Here is a 24878-nt window from a genome sequence, read left to right on the forward strand (position 1 = left end):
ACTTTGTGAGGGATGTTTCAGATCTGCTTCTGCTTCAAAGCACTGCTTAGGACAAACAACTTCTTAAAGCCTCTTCTGCCCTTATTCCTGTGGTGTGTAATATAGATTTGTAATGTACATATCCCTGTGTAATTTAAGTGCTAAATTAGTATCTGAAAACACACTCCTTCTTTGCTTACCTCTACAGGTATGTGATGCAGGGATAGTGGGGAAATATCTGGACTTTGTTGTTTGCCAAAGGAGAATTGTGCAAGAGTTTTAAAAAAACTATTGCTCAAAAAGCAGCAGTGGAAAATCAGAACTCATGCCTGACCTCATCTGACAGCTGCTACGGCCCTTATAAAGGGATTAACAACCTGGACATAAAACAAAGGTTATTGCCAGTCATTAAGGTGTGATATCCCTCAGCACAATTAGGACATGTCACAAGTCTGCACAGGGCTATGCCTGAGTGGAGAATTACAGAGAAAAATGGTGATTTACTGGCCTCTGTGAAGAAGGCCTGACACTGTGATAAAGGGAAGGCTAAGAATGGCTTGGAAATATCCTGAGAAAAGTTGGAGGCCATTGATGCTGTGCTACAAGACATTCACATGACACCGTGCTTCCTTGGATTTCTTACTATTTATATTACATACATACATCTGCTCATGGGATCCTTTATATCTACAAATTGTGTCTGTAGCATGCTGTGCAGCAATCAACAGGAGAAGCTGAGTCCTGATGCTGGCAGATTTTCTGGCTCTGAGCATTTCAGATGATGCCTCCCAACCCAGACAAAATCTGCTTCTCAGCTGAGTAAGGAGGCACTTTGATAGCTTGCTTCTCCAAATCTATATTTAGCAACTTCCACTCTTCAGAGACACACGTGAAGATGATTATACCCCATGAAGAAGTAAAGCTATTGAAATATTATTGGTTATTTTTCATAGCAATTTAGAGGTGAACTCTTGTGTTTCAATTACAAAAGAATGAGTTAGCTTATAATATGCTAAGTTCTTTTTATTAGTTGATTAATTTTTCACTTAAATTCTAAAAAAGTCATTATTTCTTCATGTTTAAGCTTTCACTTCTGCTACCTTCTTTTGTAGTGCTTTTCTTAATTACCTGCAGCAATTTGCATCAGCAAGGAGCTAAGAATGCTTTGCATCTCTTTAGTGGCTTCCCTCCTCCTTAGCTATTGATGTAGCTACACAGAGAGACTCAGCCCTGCAGCATCTGGCATCTTGAATCAGCATTATAAACATTAATTAAATAAACCTCTCAATGCTTCTGACAGGTGATGAGAGCTCCTGACCTCTGATGAGAGGCTGGGTGCCCATTTTACAGGTCTAGGAGCTGAGGGTGTATCTGAATTGTGAGATTTGATACTTCTCAGCATCCAGGTTCCAGGTGCATGCCCTGGCCACATCCCAAATTTGTTCTGGGGCAGCAGCCAGGCTCTCTCTCCCTGAGGACCTTGGTTTCTGTAGGAAGGAGCCCTGAGTGCTGGTGTGGGGAGTGCTGGCAAGCAGGGCTGGGTGTTGTCAGGCTGTGGGCTGCACTGCAAAACTGATCCCCACAGTCTAGACAAAACCAAGGCAGCATAATTGGGTTGAAGGAGGCTCATGGTGATTCTGCATTCAAGGTGGGAGTAGAGGAAAAAAAGATTTCTTGGCTTCCTCCTCACACAATTCCTCCCATTATTTAACTATCAAGATGACCACACTGGTTTTGCACATTTAACAAGTCCAATGCAAACAAGGTTCTTTCCCCCATTTTCATCAACTTCAAGATGTTTTATTTTCAGAGGTCTACAAAAGCAAATGTACAATTCAAATAAAACCACAGCAGTGACTGCACAGAATAATAACCTCACTTCATTTTGGAGCAGAGTTTGGAAAATCTGGATACAAGCTGAACTAGTAGAAAAGAGCAACACACTCTCTCCTTCCTCCTGGCAGCTTTAAGGAAAGGCCACAGGTAGCAGAGTCTTCTCAAGCCCATCTACTCTAGGAAAAGCTGGAAGATGGCTTGCTAAACACCAGCACCTCAATGTTGCCAGATGTATGTTCTTGCTTTACAATTTCCAGCATGTTTTAGCAATTAAATCCTGTTTTCCCTGGATTAAATATCGGTTTTTCAACCTGTGGGCAATTACAGTAGATAGTCATGGGGCACTGTACCAATTAATGCACTTTAGACATAATAAAAGGGGCTTTACCTTTCAAATTAAAAGTTACATTGCCAGTAAGAGCCATTCCTCCTTTGACAGCACACTTGCCTTTCCATACTCCTTTTTAATGTTTCTCCCCATTTTTCCAGTATCATATTTTAGCACTGGGCTATTGATTGAGTGGAGTGGTCAGGCAAGGTCCAGTGAAATCAGAGATCATCATTTCACTGGCCTCTTCAGAAGTGCTGGATTAGCCCTGCTGCCTAAGATTTAGGGATGGATCCCTATCCAGAAAAGCACTTTAACACGTGATAACAGTTAAGCGTGTGCTTAAGTGCTTTTCTGAATCAGGGCCCATATAAGGCAGCATGTCTACCAAACATTTCCAGCTAGTTCAAATAGTGTCCAGCTTTTACAGGAGTGAGATTTCCTTTAGAATGTATAAGCAGAATTCCTTCCAGTTTGAAAAGACTTACTGAATTCTTCCCTTCAAACGATTGTTTGGAGGTTTGCTCTGTTATTGATATAAAGATTAATTCAAGTTGCAAGGGAAAAAATGTGTTTATGCAAATATTAAGTGCCTGAAAACTACACCACAGCTGTTTAGTTTTGGATGAAAGTCTTGGCTTGTTGGATAAGATGCATCACCATCTATGAGATTTAGGAAACATCTTTTGTTACACGGTTATTTCAGTGGAAATACATTTTCCAAAACCTTATTTTCCAGAACAAATTCACATTTCTCCGCATTTAACATTGTAAAAATATGAAAAACTTCTTGGCATATGCATTCCTTGTCAAAATGATTCTAGAATGAGATAGTGACAATGAGGAACAGAAGTTTTGTGATAACTTATACCCTTAAAAATTTGCAGCAGGGATTTTTGTGTTCTAATTCCAGGAGAGCTGCAGCTACAGCAAGAGGGCTCAATATGCCCATAAGAGGTGGCCATTGAGTGCAACAAGTACAACAGGATGATTTAATTTCACATGTAAGCAATATCTGTAAGAAGGAGAATGCTGCTTTTTGTCTTTTGTTTCGTTAACTTCAGACCATGCATCATCTCTAATGAGCTTGATAAAGCATAGTAAGGAAAATGGGCCATAATTCATCATGATTTCCATTTCAAAAGTGACAGGCAGCTTCACAAAATAGTCCATTTTGCAACAAAAGAAAACCAACAAATGATAATGGAAACAATATCCTCAAATGAAAACTTAAAGTCCCCTCAGATCTGACATTCATTGTGGAAAGTTGGGATAGGTTTTGTCAACAGTATCCAGAGATCCTCTCTGGTTCATCTTGTAAATAAAATATTTGATTTTTTAAAATGTTGTCCACCTCAGAAGAGACATCATCCCAAAATTTTATTGAGTAATAAGAGCTGATATATGGAGAAAAGCAGGATCAGCATTTTAAATTGTTAGAAAATATAACATTAAATTTAATTCTTTCTCATAAAAAAGCTATGGCCCATGCTGCAATGCAAGGTATAAATAAACTGCATTCAATAACAATAAAGGAGCAATCTTTATGTTTTGGGGAGCTTCTGAGGAATTTTTACTTCTTTGTGCAAATATCCAAAGTATTTTAGCTTTTTTTTTTTTTCCCTGGCTACAATCCTCCTTTAGAAATCAGTCTATATTCTTTCTGATACCTCTGAGTGCTTTAGATATCACACCCTTTGCCTTTTAAAGCTTACCTTAAATCTTTAGACTTTCAAATAATTTAGTTTCATGGTGGGGGGAGGGGGTAAAGCTTGGTTTGGAAATGAAGATGGTAGTTTGGGAAAAGAGGGAAAGGAAAGGTGAAAGATGACAGAACAGGGCTCAGCACTGGAGCTCAGAACCCTGAAATCCTTCATTTCCCAAAACCTGGCCAGTGTCCTAAATGTTTGTCCAGTGGTGTCAGATCTACAGTATATTATGTTGATAGACCTTAAAGACTGTTTTTTCAGGATGTGTCATCTCCTTTCAGGGGTGTGATGGATGGAGAACATTCTCTTGCTGCTTGGAGGTGAATGATCCCTGCCAGAACAGGGTGTGCTGGTTTGAGGTTGTGCAGGAATATCCTTCACGGGGCAGAAGATTGGTTAACAGCCTGTCCAGGATGGTCTCCTGGGCTGAGCTCTTGTATCCCAAACTGGAAACAAAACTTGCCAAGGAACTGGGAGATGCTGCCCTTCAAAAAGGCAGGATTTCCCCTCTCCTAGGGCACCATCTGCCAGGTGCCTGAGAAGTCACATCCCACCTGAGTTGGGCTCACCGGTTGTGCTTCAGTTCCAGTGCATGAAGCAGATGAGAAAAAAAACTGGTCTCTGATGATATCTCTGCTGAAGACAGAGCAGGCATCCATTTTCTGTGAATGCTTTAAAATACTCAATTAAAATTAACTGTTTGGAAAACACCAGTTTTTTACTGGTTGATTGATGGACTGGGGTATCGTTACCGAAACAGAAGGAACAGCAACGACTGGCGTCAACGTGAATGCATGTGAACCTTCTAAGAAAAAATTATCCAAAAATTATACTTAGGATCATTCTTTTATAGTAGTTAATTAACATGTGGAACTCACTGCCACAAAATACAGTATCTTTGAGGCATGAGTTTAGCGGGATTAAAGGGATTTATTAAACACTTATATGGATAATGAGACCATCCGCAGCTACATTACACAGGATGAAACCATACATTAGGGATATAAACAATTATGCTTCAGGATAGAAGCCAACTACTGACTAATAGAGTTAAGGAGGAAATTCACTCCATAATTATCCAGGATTTTATGCACCTTTTCTAAAAGTTCTACTGTGGGCATGTTCATGAATGGGATACTGCCTTACAGGAAATGTTGGAACACAGGAAATACAGGAAAAATAATGGAATTATGATTTCTTTTATGTTTAAAGGTAACGTCTTATTTTTTTCCCGCCTTAATAGAAATTATTACAGTCTTCTCTAAAAAAAAATGGAGAATGAAAAATGAAAAATTAATCTAAGATTTATTGAAGCTTCTGAAGCAGACCCCTGCCTTTTTCAATATACAAACTGATTATAATCTGTTGTTCATATATTTTCTAGATGACTTTAACTGATGTAACACCCATTTGCATAAAGTAATTATATCATCAACACCAGATTATTAAGATTTTCTGTTGTTCCTTCTTCTCCAAGCCAAAGAGGAGGATCTTGTAGGATCATATAAAATAGAGCACACCCTACAGAAGTGGTAAGAATGCATTGAATGGGACTGAATTGCCCTTGACCTATTTCAGCACCAAAATATTTTCAGCATCAAATTGTCTTAGAACAGGAAAGCAAACAAAAAACCAATATTTGAAGGTTTTTTCTTTTTCCTATGCTAGCAGTTCCTTCACCAGGATCATATGCAATAATAAGTCCTCTGAATTCTCTGTGGAGCTCTGGATATGCCAGGGAATGTGTCATGTCTCTTCCTGAGCCTCCCTTTTAAGGTCTTGCTGGAAAAGGGAGAAGAACTCCACTTCCTTTTACATTTTTGTAATCTTTCTTTTTTTCTTTTTGGAAGCTGTAGTCTCTAGAAAAGCAGTTCTTTGCAGGTTTCTGCACACTGGCTGTCAGCAGACCTGAGCATGAGCATTAAATCCATTCAACAGGTCTCAGATTTGCTGAGCCCGACATGGCACCAACAGCACAACACTTGCATTGGCTGTGGCTGCCACTGCCAAATGCTGTAGAGCTGTGAAAGGGTTGAAAATCCTAAATAAACACCCCAGGCTCTCACATTTTGTGCAGCTCAAAGTTTTAAATGGAAAAGAAGGTATTTGTGGTGAAACCCAGCCTCAAAGTAACAGGTTGATATTTTTCAACAGCTTCCTTCTGCATCTTTTGTTCCTCAGGAAGAGGAGTCATGGGCCAGCCCTCCTTGTGTTACAGGAGAAACTGTGGTGTCTGAAATGGCATTTTGGTGCATACAGGCAGAGGGCTGTGCAAAGAATACTCAGCTTTTAAAAAAAGCCTGTGAACCTATATCTCTGGAACCAGCATCAAAATAACCAAAGTCAGTGGAAAGACTCCAGACAGCTCTTCTATCCACCAGAAAGCACAACTACGACTTGAATTAAAGATAAAAAAGCAATAATAAGTAGGGAAACAACGAGAGGAGCAGGTGTTCAGCATATTTGAAAGGCAGAAAAGGAAACTTTTATGTTCTAGCAGTGATGCTCTGCAATGAAACTGAAGTCTGTCAACATCCAGATATGTTTCACACTGCACGTTTGGCATCACAACAGGTGGTTACTGCCAGATCTACCAATGGAGAATATTCCAGATTTGTCAGCTACTGCACAAAGTCTTTCCACCAGATGAATTGGGTGTATTTGGCAGCAGTCAGTTAGTAAATAAAGAATGATCTGGAGTTCACGACTATTGTAGCTTTAAAAAGCCAGCTAAATAACATTGTTTTTCAACAGTGACATTCCTCACCCAGAATGGAAGTCCCAGAGAAAACAGAAAAGGAAGAAAGCCCTGACAGTCAATAAATCTAGGCAATGTTGAATGAAATAGTTAAAAAGGTAGGGGACTCATTATTAAAAATGTCCTTTAGCAGGCCCTTTACATTTAAAGAAGGAGACTGGGAAATGAGGTACAGCTTCTGTACAAAGATAAATCTGCTAAAAACGCCATGTTAATGTCCAGGGATGGTGTGTGTGTACTCTAGGGATTTTTTTTTTTTTTTTTTTGTATCCTGCTTGGTCTTTAACCTTCTGATTTTCCACTATGTTGCACAGTCCCAATGGAAAACTTCAGGCTGTTTTTACCTACAAGCACAGCTTTGGCTAAGAACAAGGTTTCAAATTGTAGTCTGCTGGGATTTTATTTTTAAAGAAAATTCCTTATTCACTAGAAATTTGCTGACTGTCTGAAAATGGAAACTGGCTAAGGAATGATCAGTTTGGATGATTTTCCCACTTCGATAAGAATCTGGGAAGAAAAAATTTGAAATTGCCAGCACATTCCTTTCTGCCATTTTCAAAAGAAAAGCAGCCCAGCGCTAGTACCTACACAAACAGTTCAAAATGGTCAAAACAGCTGTTTCAGTGGCTGGCTTCCTCTTAATCTCTTGTTACAAACCTATGCTTTACTTTTTGTGGTTTAGATTTGCAGTCCCATTTCCCTCCTAACAGCCTTACCTGTGTTTCAGAACCAAAATAAAAGCTTTGTGTTATGCAGCTTTAGGCTAATTTGCCTCATACTTTTGCCTTTGGATCAACTATTTTGTTGCTTTTGATAAAATGTTTAAATACACTCTGCTGAGCTAATTTGATGGAGGGTTTTTTACAAAGCTGTTATATTCCATTAAAAGTAACATCACACAATATCAATTGGTGCTGATGAATTCCCAGCTGTACAAACCCGAGGAAGAAGCAGCAGGGTGTTACATATGACACACATGTTTTTACCATTGTAAGGGCCACTTTTAAGGAAAACTGTGTTTTCCAAGACCACAGCTTCCCCCTTTGCTACAACTGATGGCATTGCACCATTGGAGCCTTATTGGTGTTTGTTTCAAGCATTAAGTAACCTTGGGGAGTCTTTTTCTTCCTTCTGCCGTCCTTTCGTCCGCTCACAAAGCAGGTCTCAGGTTTGGGCCTGCTGGTTGAGGGGAATGCTTAGCTTGCCTATTTAAAACACAACTGGATTTTGCTATTCAAATGTAGGAAACCTAATTACACATTGGTAAATTCTCTTCAGTCTACCAAACACAGAAAAAAAACAGTGACAGAAACTGAAAGGCCAAAAAAGAGAAAAGAGTCCCTAAGACCTAATGAATCCAAACTAAACACCTCTCCACAGAAATGTCAAACATTTCTCTTAGCACAAAACAAGGCTTAAAGAATTCCCTGCTTTTGTCTCTGGGCTAATTCCTTAAGCAGAGAGGGGGATTTTCTTCTGGGAGTGTTATTTCACAAAGAACTAAACAGCAAATAAACAAAAGACTCTCAAAGAGTGAGAGAGTATAAATAAAATTCATGACTCCTTAAAGAGTTTACACTGAAAGAATGTGGGGGATTATTTACAATTAAAGCGTAGTCTGTGGAATACAGTTATTATTACAAAAATGAATAAGAGGGTATTTCATTTAGCTCACAATAAGAGTGCACCTGGGTCTTCCCCATTTGTTAAAACTGGAGAAAACTCACTTGCCCTCAGAATCATCTATTTGGTCACTTTTAGCAAACTCTTTCTCAAGTCCCAGTCTGGGTAATCCAGCTGAAAAATCTTGTTTATGAAGTTGCAATTATCTATGTTATAGCTACAGAAGATGCAGAAGGAAAGGACAAAAACAGGGAGAGAAAAACAGGCAAGCTGAGAACCTCCCTCCTTTGAAAGAGGAAAAACTTCTCCAAAGTAAAAGTTTATTCTGCTTTTCTGTGAAAAATATTCTTCAAATCCCTACCTCTTCAGCCAATCCTACAGAAATGGAAAAATCCCTTGTCAATAAAAAGATTTTTACCTAACAAAACACAAGTTTTAGTAAAGTAAAATACAACAGGAAAGAAAGAAAAACTTGAGGCTACTCTCCCTTCTTCCTTGCCAAGCAGAATATGAAACAAAGGAGCAGGTTAATAATGGAGACAAGGTTGGCTGAGGGAACAAATACAAGATTTCACTTCCAATAAATTAGGCAGACACAAATGAATGGTTATTAAGATAAAAAAGCATAGGTTGAAGAAGTCACTTGATTATAAATTATAGAGCAATTAGTCCTCTTTCTCGTGCTTTTTTTTTTTTAGGCATTTTGTATTCTGCAGCAAATTTGTCATAAAACAATGCTGATAATGATATTGCAAGCCAAGGCAGAGTGACCAAATCCCATATATATATATATGTATATATATATGTTTATTATTAGGGTTGTGAGTGACATACAGGATGTGCACCCATACGTGTGTATGTATCTCTATGTGTGAACATTCTTTGAGTGTTCTTGGATGTATGACTACAGCATAAATATCACAAGGCACATCCATAATTCCTTATTGAGGTAATATATTAATACAAATTAAAAATGAAATCTATATGAGTGTCATGGACTGTACTAAATCTATCCATCTGACTATATTATGTTTCTCTGCCGTGTTAAAAAAAAGCCTTGTAAGAGAGGTTAGGCCATGGAGGCTTATTTCATGTGCCTGAGTGACAGAGACAGAATTCAAAGCTTTGCTGAATTTGCAGCAAAAGTTTTGATTGAGTCTTATCCTGCCATGCCTGTCTGCAAAGTATCCGAAACATTTGGCTGCACGCGATTAAATGAACAGTATTTATTTTTAGCATCTGCTGCCCCGACTCAAACTTTGCTACTAAGAAAATTCAGCTCTATGGAAAAGAATTTGAATTCCAGCTGGGCAGTTTTCAAAATAAGATGAAAAGTTAAGCAGGCAATTGGTGTGTATTTAGGGCTCAAAACACCTTGCCTCCTAAGAAGTCTTGAAGGAGTTAATCCCTTCTCAAGATAATCCACTAAAGAGCATCCTTCATTATGATGTTAAAAGCAAGGATCAGTGCTGGGGGAGTCTAACAATAGGACAGGGGTGCTTTTCAATCCCCATCACATTCTTCCCAGGTTAGAAACAGAAACTGCTGTTATTCCAGCTGAAAAACAGGACGGGTTTCTCTCTTGGTGTTAAATATTCAAATTTAAAAAGGGAGGGGAAGGAAAAGGGAAAAAAAAAAAAAAAAAGCAATGGTTAATCCACTGCATTAACCAAACTTCTCCCTTATTGGGTGTTTTTCTGCCAATCTTTCTAACTTTTATGACAAGGTGGTAAATGTGGAAGGGGCTGTGCCAACATAACTCACAACTCTCTTAAGCATCAAAAGAACTTTTGATAAGAGGCATGTAAATAATTTCCTGGTGGTAACATATGAGTGGAGAAAATGTCAAGCAAGTTGGTCAAACTTCATGGAAGGAAAGGACACTGCAACATCCCTTTTCTCTGGGCAGGATTCAGACTTCTAACAAAATATGGGGGTAAAAAGCATGTGTACCAAGATGCTTCATGCTACTTATGTGGCTAATACTCTTAAAGCCTGGTTTTTACTTTCTTTAATACAGAGTATCCTGTTTCTAATTAATGAATAGATAAGAGGAATGTAAAAATATAGGTTTTTTTGAGACCTTACAAACGTATTTTGGGATGACTTATTCATGTGCACACATATGCAGTCAATCACTCTGTACTATACAAATGATTAAATTTTGCTAATTTACCCAAGTAGAAAAAAAAAGGGGGGGGGGGGGGAAACATTCATAAAGTAAGAGACTTTATCTATATTTTAAGACAGTAAAGGAAAAAGATTCAACTTTTAAAAAGCCTAGTCAGAAATGAAAAGAAAAAAGCTATTACTTTGATAGCTGGCCATAGAGTTGATTTAGGATATGATCCAAGTCCTGTGGATCTCCAATAACCACAATTGGTGTTTGGATCATGTCCTTGGAGTACAATAACAAGTTTTTGCAGCATGCATAATTGATGGGTTTTAAGAAATCTCATGTAAAACATGTTTCATTGTGCCTTGGAAATGTCACCTTAAGGAATTCTAGCCCCACATCAGGGCCAAGAGAGACAACAATAATATTTCAGCCATGATAATTAAATGCTGTAAGCACCGTTATTTTCCTATTTGTTGTAATTCCAGCTAAGAAGGGCTCTGATTGAGACCTGGCAAGAAGTGGTTGAAAAATTGCTCTTCCAAAGGGGGAAGCTAAAAGAGCACATGACTCAGCTGCAGATAGCAATTTTGCTTCTTTTGTCCCATATAATCAGCGAGTGGATGGTAACTCCAATTCACTGCTGAAGTCTGCAGCAACAGCAGCTGAAGACTTCCAGACACAAGGCCTTGGCTTCTCCTTGCTGAAACAAAGCTCTTTGCAGGAGTAAGATCACATCTGGACAGGAGAAGAGCAAACCCTGCCTCTGGGTTGAGGTCTGTGCTCATTGCAGAGGGGTTGGACTGGACGACTTTGGAAGGTCCCTTCCATTCCAGGATTACAGGATTTCCATCTCCCCACAAAACTGGAGCACAGGGCAACTCTCTTCTTCTCATCAGCTACATGAAAGGAATTGAGTTGGCCCTATGCTTAGCTGGTTTGGAGGAGATGATGCTTAAGGGAAAGTGTGTTTGTAGCCATGGGATTTTTTATGGGGATTTCTTCTTGAGCCTGTGCCCTTGATCCAGACCTACCTGGAAGTGTGGGAAGCTGTACTGTGTGAAAAGGCAGAAAATATTAATGCTGCAGATGTCTGTTAACTCTTTAAGCCTTCTGGATATGGAATAGTGAAGTCCTGCCTATTTACAGAGCAGACAAACAAAGTTCTTGTGTTTCTACACTCATGATTTTGCTTGGAAAATGAGTCTGAAAGGGATTTCATGCCCATTTGCAAGCCCTCCAGAGAGGGAGCTGATGGTTGCCCTACTCCTTCCCTGCTGATCACAGGAAGAAGGCAAATGCTGCTATTTCCCCACTTGCTCAGTTTTGAGCTCTCTTCATAGGTAGGTGTTGACAAAGGAGATCAAGGCCAATGTTCTGCTGTCCACAGCCATATCTTTGCATTTATTAGGGGATGTTTCCTTCCATCACTTGAAGGACCCTTACCCAAATCAATGGCCCTGAGTGGCCTTGCTTACAAATCTTTAGAGGGGGGGATGAATCCTGCCTTTTACAAGTATCTTTTTTAAATTTGAACTGTCCCAAATAAGTCATGGTTATTAGAAAAGGATACAGCTCTTAAAAGTCCTGGGATATATAATTTATATACTTTATAAGTTATATTCTCTGGCTTTCTGAGCAAAGCAGATGATTTTGACACATTGAATATTTATAAAGATTTTTAAAGACCAAAGACTTTGACCAAGATGAGTTCTTTGGTTAAAACCAGGCACTAAATAAACAGAGGGAAGGACACAACCTGAGGCCTTACAGGAGCTTGCTTTTGAGGCAGAGTCCATTTCAGGATAATAGGAATGGCTGATCCAATTCCTGCCCGTCAACTGCTTTCAGTTTCTGGAATTAATTTATCAAGCTACGTTTAAGGATTAAAAGATGGCGCCTGACATTTTAGAACAAACCAGAAAACCCCAAAAACCCAAACAAAAAAAACTGTCACAATTCAGCAGAATTTGCAAAAGAAAGGAGGCTGTATGGGATAAAGGAAGCCAGCCCAAAGTCCTCTTAGGTTGATGATCTCTTCAGGTCACGGTTCAAGTTATCTTGATTTTCAATTGTACCCACCCAAGTCTGTACTCCTTCTCCCTAGCTATTTTTTTTTTTTTTTTTTAAGACTTTAAGTCGCTGCCTAAATGCTCTTCTCCTTAATGAGTATGAAACCGACTGGCTTTTATTAATGAATCCCATCTTTTGTGCATAGGTTTTAGTTTCTCTTTAACATCTTGAAAAGTCATTAATTTATTGCTAATTTAAAAGAAAAAGAGAGAGCGATCCTGTTGGTTCGAATGAATACTTTTCCTTTGGTTGAACCAATAATTCAAGCTCCTGATTATACCAATTAAAGACCAATTTGAGGAAAGGCCTCCAGCACTGAGCTGCAGCTGCCATTTAGCCACAAATTATGGGCCTTATATGTGGGTGGACATGAAACTCTTTCAGAGAGAAATAGATTGAGAAATAGGGAAACTATTGTAGGGATTTTAGCAGAAGGGGGACATTAATTGGATACATTGCTTGAAGTCAATCAGAAATTCAGCTACTCTGTGGGCCTTTTGACTTCAAGACCCTTCTCTTTTTGTTCATGTACCTTCAGCTAGATTAATCACAGTGGCTAAACAAGCAGAGATATTTTTCAAGGTCTTTTTTTTTGTTTTTTTTTTGTGTCTGTGCAGCTCTGAAGAAGGGGCAGCCTACTCTACAGTGCAACAAATGCTGCAGATGGTGAAAATAAATGTGATGGGTCCAATCTCAATTAATTCATTAGATGTTTTAAGAATACGTAAAAGTGATCCTAGAATGGAAGTTTTATTTGATAATTTGACATCAGAGGACAAATTTAAGTTATTAAATGTATTGATTAACAATGCAATGAAATTATAGGCTTTTGGTATATTTTTTCTCTAATGGGGAAAGAAAATGCACTCATGGAAATGTTTCTCAAACTTTGGACCTGCAGTAACCTAAAAGTGGAAAACATAAGAGCATCAATCATCAGAACACAGTAAGTAATTCATAAAATATATAGTGTCAATGCTCATAATGGAAATGTTTTTAAAGTACTGTGTAATAGTTGCCATTATCTGTATGACTGTATGTTACCTGAGTTTTATTGTTCTGGATTCCATTTTTCCAGCTCATAGAGAAAACTGGTGGCACTACTGGGATTAGACCTGCTCTGTACCCAGCCTCTAGTCCTGTGGTAGTTTTTAAAATTCTTTTGAAATGTTGGAAGTAGAGTGTGAATACATGAAATAGAAGTTTTGTTAAAGAAATGTAATAACAATACACATCTCTATGTTTGCATATATCTGTGTGTAAAAGTGTTTGCTTCCAAAGCTGCACCAAAGTTGTCTAAAAGAAAACTCACTGCTTGTGATTTCTTGCAATCAAGTGTAAGGTTTCACTACTGGAAACCCGGTAAAGTTTCTTGTAGTTCAGCTTGTGCCTAAACACTGACTGTGAATTCCATGATGTGATTTCCTGGATGTTCAGGAGCAGGATTTTCCATGATATGCACAACCATCATTTATGCTGTGCATTTATTTATTTTATTGTAATCTCATTTATAGGTCACCTTGATTAAATCAATTAAAATTTTCAAAGTAGTCACCTGATCAAGAAGATAGAATCCATTTCCTGGGAACTGCAACAAATTCCTCTCAACTGTTCTGTTGTTAAACTGAGATTTGCAACCTAAATTAATCAAGGGCATGATGTAGTGACTGCAAACAGGCACTGGAAAAGACCACTTGCTTCTCAACTTCTTCAGTTGCTTTTCACATAATTACAGTTTTGGACATTTGTTTTGAATAGAATTAAGAACTGAGCTGTGTTTCATATTTTAAGTAAATGAGAGTTCAAACAATCTTCAGTGCTTTCTATGGCTTAAAATTTAGTTAAAAAAAAATTAAAAGCCTTCTGTTCTAAATTTCCATATTTCATTCAAACTTGCTAATTTTATCCTGGTTAGGAAGTGGGATTTATAGAAGCTACTTTTGATCCACCCAGAGGAGGAAGTTGTGGAAATGCTGTAGGAGAGTTTTGTACTCTTAGAGGAAGAATTTGCTTTGTAAAAATATGCTGCTGCCCCAACTTCTTAGTCTTTAGAGACCTGTACAGCACAGATGTTACTGTGGTAATTTCACAGTTATTCTGGTGATTATTTACTTTGAAAGCAATCATGAGTTTTCATCTCCTCAAAAACCAAATTCTGTTTTGTTCATCCATCTAATATCTGTTCTTAGGTCCAGGTTCATATTGTGTAAGAGTTGCCTCCTAGCTTTTACATGAATATTGTCTCATAATTTTGGCTGATGAAACACCAGATATTAAAGATATTATGTGTTTGATTTTTTAAATATGTATTTTTTTTTTTGCCTTGTTGACTCACCAGAGTCCCCAGATGAGACAGAACTGGTAAAACTGGAAAGATCTTGAATTCAACAGGTGAGGGCTAAGACTGTCTGCTCTCCAAAGCACCAGCTCTCAGCCTTTGCCCTGAGATCAGCATCTTCTCCCCAGCAGGGAGAGGTGGTTTGGTGCTGGGCTGGTGCCCCTGACCCACCTGAGGTATGGGCAGCAAAGCAGGTTAACACACCTTGTTCCAGGTAGGCAATTTCCTGCTGCAATATCCACAGTAACCATTCAAAAGGAATGCCTCAAAAATTAGTATTTTCCCCAAGAAAGTGTAGTTTGCCCATGGTTCAGAGATGACATTTCAAGCATCTTATTCTATACTAATTAATCTCTAAGCTTTAACATTTATCTCTCCAGTACACAGCATACATATCACTGTGAGTTTCAGTTCTGAAGTCTGATAAAACTAATAAACCAAAACTGCCAGAGGTGGCACATTAAACTGGTAAAATGGTTTTCATCTTAATTGGATATGAGCAGTGTTATCTCTAATAACCCCAGGATACTTCTAATTGGAGTTTTCTTTTTCCTTTCTTCTCCTGCCCTTTCCTTTTCCTTCTTTCTGTTCCTTTCTTTTCTAACACTTGTATCATTGACCAGTGTTAATATTTGAGTACCCCCTCTTCCAAACCCCCTACTTTATGCTTTCTGAAGCAAGAGCCAGCCTGATTCCAGCAATTGTATTTGTATTCCATTAACAAAGGTGATTTCATGTGTGCTATCATTGGAGATTTTAATAAGATAGAGTTATTGATGTTAGCTAATAATGTTTTGAAAGTTGGTTGTCTTCACTGCCCTGAGATTCACCTCAGGCCAGCAACTTCTCCATTTTCAGATGTTATTGCAAGACAATGCCTGTCATTGTTTAGACTGAGATTGTCATTTTAGTGTGAATCTGTGCTCAGTTTTTTTAGGGTGGCAAAATCATTCTTATTGCTTCCTGCTCATTTTTTAGACTCCTGTGAGAAGAATGCATATTAATTGGCAACACTGAAATACCATGTAAAATTAAAAGGCAGAAAAGCTTTCTGCAGCAAGTATCCCTTTGTTTTATTTCACCAGGATTACCAAGAAATCCTGGTGTGGATGAGGAAATATTCACTGAAGTAAAACTAACATTTTATGGCAGAGGGCAGATACATGCATAAGCTGCAGGGGAAAATGCACAGGATCACTTGGAAAAAAACAAACTTGAGAAACTTTAGTCATGATTCTCTTTCTCTTTTTGCTCTTTTACACATGTAGCCCTAAATTAGCTATTTCACTACCTCAGTTTTACATTAAGTTTTTCTCACAGAAAATCAGCTTCAATTTCTCTTTTAGGTACACTTGCCTGAAACTACAGGGATGCTATTGGCTCCAAACTAAATAAGATGACAAAGAATTAAAAAGACTGAAAGGAGAGGAGGTCTAAGAGGAAGAATTGTGCCAATAGCATAAAGTACCTCATTTTTTCAACAGGGATTAAAAGTTTGAAGCCTGCATATGTTTTAAATGTGAAAAATTTTACTCTTGAGACATATTCAGGAAGATATAATTCATTTTCCTGCAGAACACACATGCATATATACACACAGAACACGAGATGAAGTCAATGCTGTTCCCTCCATCACGCGTCTTTCTGAGTAAATGTTTTCAAATTCACAATAGTTATTACTTTTTCTATATAGCTACAAGTATCTGTGCAGAGCTCATTAGAATAATATAGAAATGCTACAAGAACACTTCAGAGTGCAAAAAACATGTATTAAACAAACAACTGCAGTAAATAAAATTAACAGAAAGACACCTTCAGCAATTTATATTTACATTTTAGGCAATTAAATCAGCAATACCTGGCGTGTGGATTAGAAGGGGTCAAAGGCCTTTCACAAAAAGAACCTTTTATAGTATCAAAGGGCTTGTGACATCATGTTTGCCTTTTATGCTGAATTAGATAATTGCAAATAATTGTAACTCTGAAAGACATTAATTTTATGGGAGACTTTTTTCCCCTTCACAGGTCAGTGTGCAGCCCTTTGACCCGGCATTGTAGGACTAACACCTTTTTTAGAAAGACAAAGAATATTACTTTCTCAACCACCAGCATGCAAGATTACTTTTGTCAATAGACAGAGAGAGCAGAACAGAAATATCATGATACACCAACCTTTGGAATAAAATATTTTGGATTTTTTGTTGTGAGGAAAATAACCAGAGTGGGGGTTTTATTTGTTCTATCTATCTATCTATCTATCTATCTATCTATCTATCTATCTATCTATCTATCTATCTATCTATCTATCATCTATTTTCATGCTTAGTTTTTTATGGGATTTACCAGATCAAACAAGAATAAAATTTAGGATTAGAAATATATTAGACAAGACAACCTGCTTCTCAATTCTGTGCTTGAGTCTTTCTTCTTCAGCTTTAGATCCCCATATTGCATCTGAGTTCCTGGCAGCAGGTTAATCTAGGGGGTTTTGGAGAGTAAATAGGTTTGGTTCAAAACTTCAGTGTTAAGTGGAAAATTCAAAAATAAATTTTAGCAGTAAGCCTCTGCATCTCCCAGACCAAATCCTGGAGAGAGCAAGGTGTGACACACTCAGGCATGGTCTGACACCCTACCCTGCTCAACTTCAGGAGTTTCATTGCACAGGACATTTGGAGGGGTAAGGGTTAATTTAAGGGGCTGTTATATGACTCACTTCTAGAAAAAACAGGATCAACATGAATTAAATCTATTGCCATGAAATAAAAGTGAAAGAAAATATCTGGGCAGTGGACATTTAACCATCAGCCTTGTTGAGCCTGGAATTTCTGCCAAGGTACAGTGAAAAAAGGGCAATGAGGATGCCAGTGACCCTGATGAATACAAATTCTCTGTTGTTCACTGTGCTAATGGATTGCTCCTGAATTTCTCACTGTCAAAAGGCCTGATTATTTCACCTGTTCCAGTCAGCAGCTGATATTGCCTCTGTTTCCATGGGTGGAGATCTGGTGTGAGAGCTTTGGTGTCAGCCTGCAGGAGTGATGCCAGCCTGGGGGAAAGCTTGGACTGTCAGCCAGTGGCTGCATGGAAGCCAAACCTTTCCCCTGAGCATTATTAACATTACCCTGAAAAAAATGACCTGACAAAATGCATATAAAATTTGGTGTTTGCTGACAACAAGGAGAAAGAAGGAAGGGACAGAAATAAGGGAACAAAGCTGTGAGCAGAATCAGCTGATGGTAACCTCCCAAATAGTTGCTGTGCTTCAGTGCTGCCACAAGTTACAGCCTGCCAAGGGGGCAGGAGACCAAACCAAGATATATTTCTTAGATGGCTCAACTGTCTCAGGCTTGGAGGTTCATTAGGAAGTGAAATCATCCCAGGAATACCAAAACACCAGGAGGCAATAAAGATGATATAGGTAATGCATTCTGATTTCTTCTAGCATTAACTCATTTAAAAAGCAGTATTAGGTAGAAAAAGAGACTTTTATAAGGTTGTAAAACAGCAAATAAAAATACAGAAAGGCGTATCAATACTGAGTATTTTTTTGCCTACAAATAAATCCAAAGGGACAGTATTTTGTTTTGTTTGCTGCATGACTTTGGGTTAAGCAGGAATAGACATTTCAGTAGGAGTGTACTGGTCAGTGAGTGTGGACTGAACATGAGAAAGAACTGCATTAAATACTGCCCAGGTCAATGATTAATACATTCCCATAAACTTGGTAACCTCACAGCCTCCCCCTCCTCTGCATTTTTCTGTTTAATTGAAATTTATGTGCTAGTTTTAAGCAGCTATATAAACAGCCAGAATTATTATACATTTGACAGCAGATAACTAAAAAGATTGCATTAGCAGAACAAAAATGCAGTGCCTTTTTTAAAAAACAGAAGCTGCTTGCAGCAGAATGGCCTTGGAAGCTTTAATAACCCTGTGGCTACATCCTGCACCTCCCCAGGCAGGGGCTGCAGCTTGGTGCTTTGGATCTAGCTTAGAAACTGGACCAGCCTGGAGTGAGAGAGTTGGAGCCACACCACTCCAGAGATCCTTTATAAATGGAGTTATTCTAAGATTTTCTGTTGGAAATGAAACAAAACAGTCCTTTTGCAGTTGAGAGTTTGGGGATGGCCAGGCCAGTGCTCTTGGCACTCGCTGTGATTTCAGGAGAGAGAAATGAAATGCCACAGACACCTATCCAGCATGTAAAGATATAATTCCTCTGCTTGTACTCACTGTCTCTCCTTACAGCCCCAAAACTATCTTTACATGGCCATTATTCCTGACTGGAGCAATGCCACAGCATGAGGGGAGGCTGCTCAGACTGCCTGGGATGGGAAACTCAAAATACAGCTTTTTGTCTCTATCCACCTGCTGTGGTGTCTCATGACCATCAAAGGTGCTGCTATTTCAGAATCTTCCACTTCCATTGCACCTCCTGGGTGGTTTTGGTGATCATGGGATTCTCACTGGCCTCTTTAATTCTGGGTTTTCAAAATACCATCAGTGGATCTGTGTCTTATTTAATTATTTCTTTAGAAAACTTCTAATAAATGGGAAAAAGCTTTTTTTTTTTTTTGCAAATGCCATCACCACCATGGAAGCACAGGAAAGCAGGTCACAGGAGGATTTAAATTTCCATCAACTTAAAGAGCAGGTAGGCACCTAGGTAAGAATTAAGTTCCTAAATACTTTTATGGAGCTGCCACTTTCTGTTCAGGCAATGTCACTAAACCAGTCTCCCCTGGGCCTTACAGTCACATACATGAAATACACTGATTGGTTTTTCCCTTCTTCCTCACAAAAGAGTTTTGCATAATTTTTTTCTTTGGCATTAATATAATTTCTTTGGCCTTTGTCATCAGGAAGGTTTTATTGCATGCAGCTGTAGTCTGAAGACTGCAGAAAAACGATCTGTTTCATTTGGAGGATATTTATATTGCAATGCAAACACAGAAATGTTCAGAGCAACATTGCTGCTGCTGCTTCTGCACCAACTGCAAAGCTGGAGGCATCTATTTTCCATGCTGAAAGTCAGCACTGGTCTATTTACCATGATAACCTGCTTCTAATAATGTTCAGCTTTTCACTGGAACTTGTCAAGCTCTAAAATATTGTGATAATTTTCCAGTGTTATACCGTCGGGTGCAGTAGAATTTCTCCTGGGCTGCAATTAGCCAACAGCTTATGTTAATTTTAATTAATTAACTTAGGTGGATAGTAATGCCATATAATAAAACATTTTGCTCAGTGTGAAACTTGTCCATCACATTTGTTTGTGACCTAAGTTAGTAATTATGTGTGCTTAAGTCAGTGGTAAATGGAAATAAAATGATTCGTCAGAGGCAAAATGAGGTAATTTGTGTCAACTGAGTTGGTTGATAGTGTTATAAAGGTAAAAGACACAGGAGTGCTGGTTAGAAACTGGTCATTATTTTGTAATCCAAGGAATCTCTCATGATGCACATTCAGTACTAATCAAGACACCATTTTCTCCTGTGAAAAGTCTGTCTTGTAGCACAATAAATCTAACTAACATCCCAACTAATGTACAAGGTTCAGTAGGAAGGCTGACAGTTGAATTAAGATGAAATTGCTGTCGTCTGGTTCCTCCTCAGCCCTTGAAACTGAGCTGATCAGCAAAAGAGAACATCAAACTTGTGGCTAATTCTTGAATGATTGAAATAATTCCAACAAATATTGTTCAGAGAATTAATTTTTTAACCAATGTCCTCCAGTGCATTATGGAAACTGAAAACATACTTGTACAATATTTACAAATTTTGCTGGTTTTCCCATTCCAGGTGTGTTTTGGAATTCAGATTCTGCCTCCACTGCTATAGAATCTCACCCTGCTAATAAATTTGAAAATTGCTTTTTCCTCCAGAACTTGAATTTTTATTTAAGTGCTAATGTCCTGTCTGCTTTATTTCAATTGGCCACTCATGTTTTTCAGTGTTGCCTTTGGTTTCGGAATGAAAGAAATTTGCTGTCTATATTTTTGCAATTTAGACCAAAGCTAATTAATTAGTTAAGCATCCAACTATTCTGACTTGCCTTTGATGTCTAAGTTTCCAAGACATAAAAACCCCAACAACCTCAGCAAATGAAAACAAGAACACAGGATTAAAAATCCACCCTGTGGATTATCTGCGGGATTTTTTTTTGCCCCCCTCCTAAAAGGCTCAGCTTTATTTTTCTCTTGCTGGAAAAAAAAGTGCTCATTAAGGAGACTGATGATGTTACTGACAGTTCCTCTCTGGGCAGTGTGACAAGCCTAGCAGTGGAAGAGTGTAGGTAAATGAGTTTCTTCCACTGGAGCTTCTTGCAAAGTAAAATAACTCATTTTCTTATTCAAACTTGTATCTGAACTCTCAGACCCCCCCACCTGTTCTTGCTGAACAGACTTCAAGAGGTAAAAACATTTGATCAAAGACCAGTTCATTTCAATACAGTGAGTATTAATTCACTTCATGCTAGGAAAAAGTAAAAATCACATGGATTGCCATGGAAATTGTATATTTGGTCCTGACAAGAGTGTGGGATGCAAATAATAGAAACTAATGTAACTATCATCACCTTTATATGTTAGAATCACTGAAGGATGGATTTTTTTGGGGCTTTGTCAAGAGAAATGTTTGTTTTGAATCAATCCAAAAAATTTACCTTGACCTGAAACTATGTGGCTCTCTGAGCATTTGCATTATTTAGTATTTTCTGAGTAGAATTGAATTCCAAATGAAAAATACTATTTGGAAAAGAAATACTGCAACTTTTAATCTAGAAAATCATACTTGTTGTTTTTGCAATTTTTCCATGTTAAATATATTGTTTCCAAGAGTGTATATATTCCTATTAAATCTCCCTTCTTATAGTAAATTTATATTTCTTGAATTTTCTTCCTAAAAGGAAGAAAATTGACTATACGGGATTTACCTTGCAATAATTTCAGAAAATTGGCACATGATTTCAGACCATAGAAATAAAAAATATTCATCCAGGTCTTCCAACAAATGGAAAACCATCAATTTGGGGCTCTGTTAACCTTTCCCTTCCCCCAAGTATCCTTCTCTTTAAAAAACCCGCATTTCCTATTGGAAAATCACTCAGAAAACTCAGCTCGTGGCAGGTTGGGAAAAGTGCTCTGGGGAAATGGGAACCTGCAGCGTGGGATCCCTCCAGTAGGTTTTACCAGAAGAGCTGTGTCCGATTATTATGCTAATATTAACCAGCAGTTGTTAATGAACCTTTCATCCTGAAGGGTCCCCAGGAGGCTTCAGAGCCCGTGGGGGTCTGTGCCGCTCCAGCCGGGCTGTTCTGGCCGCTCTTTGTGGCCGGGGCTTGGCTGGGCAGCGGGACGAGGCTCAGGAGCGCCGGGAGCATCACCGGGCGCTGCCGCAGGGAGAAGAGCTCAGCATCTCCGAGCGACCCGAGTCTGGCTCCTTAGAGACACAGAGCCACTCCTGCAACTCACGCTGCCTCACCCCCAGGGCCGCTTCTTGAAGCAGCTCCAGGTTTTTCTTGGATGCTTTCCCGCTGGAAATGTGGCTGATGTGACCCTGCTCGCCTGGTAAAGGTGAAATTGGCCACGACCTGGCTTGGGGTTGGCCCCCAGGCTGCTGTTTGCAGAGGATTAAGCTTAAGTCAGGCATGTGTGCAAATGACACTTCTTAAAGTCAGACTTTAATTTCTGGAGATCAGTGGTGATTTTCTGTGCTGTTAAAAATTTGGGATTTGTCTCTCGTGCTGAAATGTCTGTGCCTTTTCATCTACAGAATATTTCAAATGCAGCTACGCTCATCCCATCCCAAATTACAGGTTGGAGGAAAAAAATGTCAAACCAACTGATAAAGATTCAATTTCTAATTGTCTGGATCAATAAAATATCAATTGTCTTGATTTCTAATTGTCTGGATCAATCAATCTGTAGATAATATTTCTTAGCAGGGTACATTCCCTCTAATTGATACTCACTTAAATTAACTTGTGCTTATTGTAAGTGTTCTTGCTGGATGAAATGTGCTTCCACTACAGCATCAGTGATGTTTTTAGTGATGGTAGGAAATGCTGCCTATTCAGTACTTTTATTTGGAGTTTGAAGTCCATTAAAGTGACTTCATAAATTCAAAAATAAATCCATTTATTTCTATGAATGCTTATAGTTAATGAGCATGTGGCATTTGATTTAGAATTAAAGAGGCATTATCACATTGTTTTAAAGGCCTTAAATTTAGGATTCATTAACAAAAAGATGGGGAAGAAGCATCTGCATTTTAAGCGGATCTCTGGAGTGTCTGGAGACTTTGAGGCAGTAACATAAGGTCAGGTGCACTCAGCAGCTGTAAAGCTGCTCTCTAGGTCTGAGCAGGACCAAACTTTGCTGATACAAAGGCTGTGGGGCTGAAGTGACCTGGAGGGATGGGCTGTGCTATCTTTGCTGGGCATTGATTTGGGAGAGAGCCTTAGCATCTGTTTAATTTTCACCAGAGGACGATATCTAGTAGACTATTTACACGTCTAAAGTTTATCACCTGGCAGATCTCGGGCTTTACAGGTTCCCCTTGGGAATTTGACCTGAGCAAGGACTTCAGCAGCAGGCTCCAGGATTTCAGTGCAGCCCTTGCTGGTGAGAAGCCCGCAGCCAAACAGGGGAGCTGTTAATGTTAAACATATTAATTCAAGAGGAAGCAGTGAGCAAAGCACCAGCAGCAGCCGGTGCCCTGCAAAGCAACTCATTTGGGAGGAGGAGATGGCAGAGGATCACAGGAGCGCTGCTGCCGCGGTGGGATGCTCGCAGATCCTTTCTCTCCGCCTGTTTGGGAAGCTGTGGGAGAGGGAGGCTGCCCCACAGGACCTCTGCGTGACCCCAGTCCCAACCAGCCGCCGGCAACTCTGTGTGTGCTTGCCTATGTCATGGCAGTGCACGGATGGCTTGACAGAGTTTACTGCTTTCTGGCTTATTTTAAGTACTCTTGGAATCTTCCGCATCCTCTAGCAAACTGGGGCACGCTGACCTCTAAGCCACATAATCTGAGCATAAGTTAAAAAAGAAGCCCAGAATTTTCCCGTTCCCGAATAGCACCGCTGCCGACGATCTCTGATCCAGCTTTAATGTTTAATTGGATGACCGGGTTTTAAACAGAGCATTCTTTAACCCGGCTGACTCTGCCTGCCCCCATCCCCCTGCCCAACAGCAGCCTCACTCCAGTTATCAAAGTGTCATTAGTAGAGACAGCTGCCTGTAAACAACAGGAATGTCAACACAACTGTCTCGGTCAACAGGAATTTAACTTTAATCTGTTCATTACTTAAAGATACATCATCCTCTTTCTGCGCTGTTATCTACATCGCTCGCAGACAAAGGCGGAGAACAAATTGACAGCGGGGAGGGAGGCTGGACCGCTCCTGCCTCAGCCAGGCTGGTTCTGTTCATCATTTCCAGCCCCCCCCCCCCCCAGCCCCTCGCAAGTTCCCCTCCTGTATATGTATATATATTTGCGGGATTGCGGGTGAGGGGGGTCAGGAGTTCCTTGTTTAGCTGGAAACAGATACTACATATTTATAAATGTAAACTTGGAGCGCTGCCAGGCTGCCTGCATTTAAGCGATTAACAAATGTTTCCCTTCAAGTGGACACCTCTCGTTCTAAATATATTTGACAAGAATGCGGAGAGTGGAGCGCTGGGGTGGGAAGGGGCTGGCAGCGGCGGGGCTGCGGTGGCCGGCGAGCGGCGAGTGCCAGCCCGGCTCGGGCGGGCAGGCTGCCAGCGCAGCCCGGCCTCCCCGCTGTTTAACGACAATGGATTTACTGCCTCTCTGCATATTGGTGCTGTTTTGTGTAAACAAGGTTAACACTCCTTTTAAATTAAATACACCACCTGGTGACTGAATGGCTGACCTTGGCAGGCGGCTTTCACCTGGTCTCCAAAAGGGGTGGGTGGGTACGCCCCGGCTGAATCACAATTCCGCCGGCTTTTAGTGCCTCGTCCTGTAAAAGTGTGTCAGGCTGAGCGGTGCAGAGAGGTTCTGGGGCTGCTCCCGCACCCAGATGCCCGGAATAGGGAGCTGTTACTTATGAGCAAGAGGGTTTTTCTCTCCTAACCTTGTGCGTTATTATTCTTG

General features: G+C 39.5%; 1 long non-coding RNA gene across 1 annotated transcript in view; it reads left to right on the top strand.

The window, feature by feature from the left end:
- LOC306808032 overlaps positions 1–24878 on the top strand; it is a 106082-nt gene that overhangs the window by 22998 nt on the left and 58206 nt on the right. The window contains exons 3-4 of the long non-coding RNA XR_013775885.1: positions 10970–11125; positions 13281–13368. This is a non-coding gene — a long non-coding RNA (uncharacterized lncRNA). The remainder of the gene's footprint in view (positions 1–10969; positions 11126–13280; positions 13369–24878) is intronic.

Source organism: Erithacus rubecula, assembly GCF_903797595.1.
Source record: "Erithacus rubecula genome assembly, chromosome: 14".
In the NCBI taxonomy this organism is placed as follows: domain Eukaryota; kingdom Metazoa; phylum Chordata; class Aves; order Passeriformes; family Muscicapidae; genus Erithacus; species Erithacus rubecula.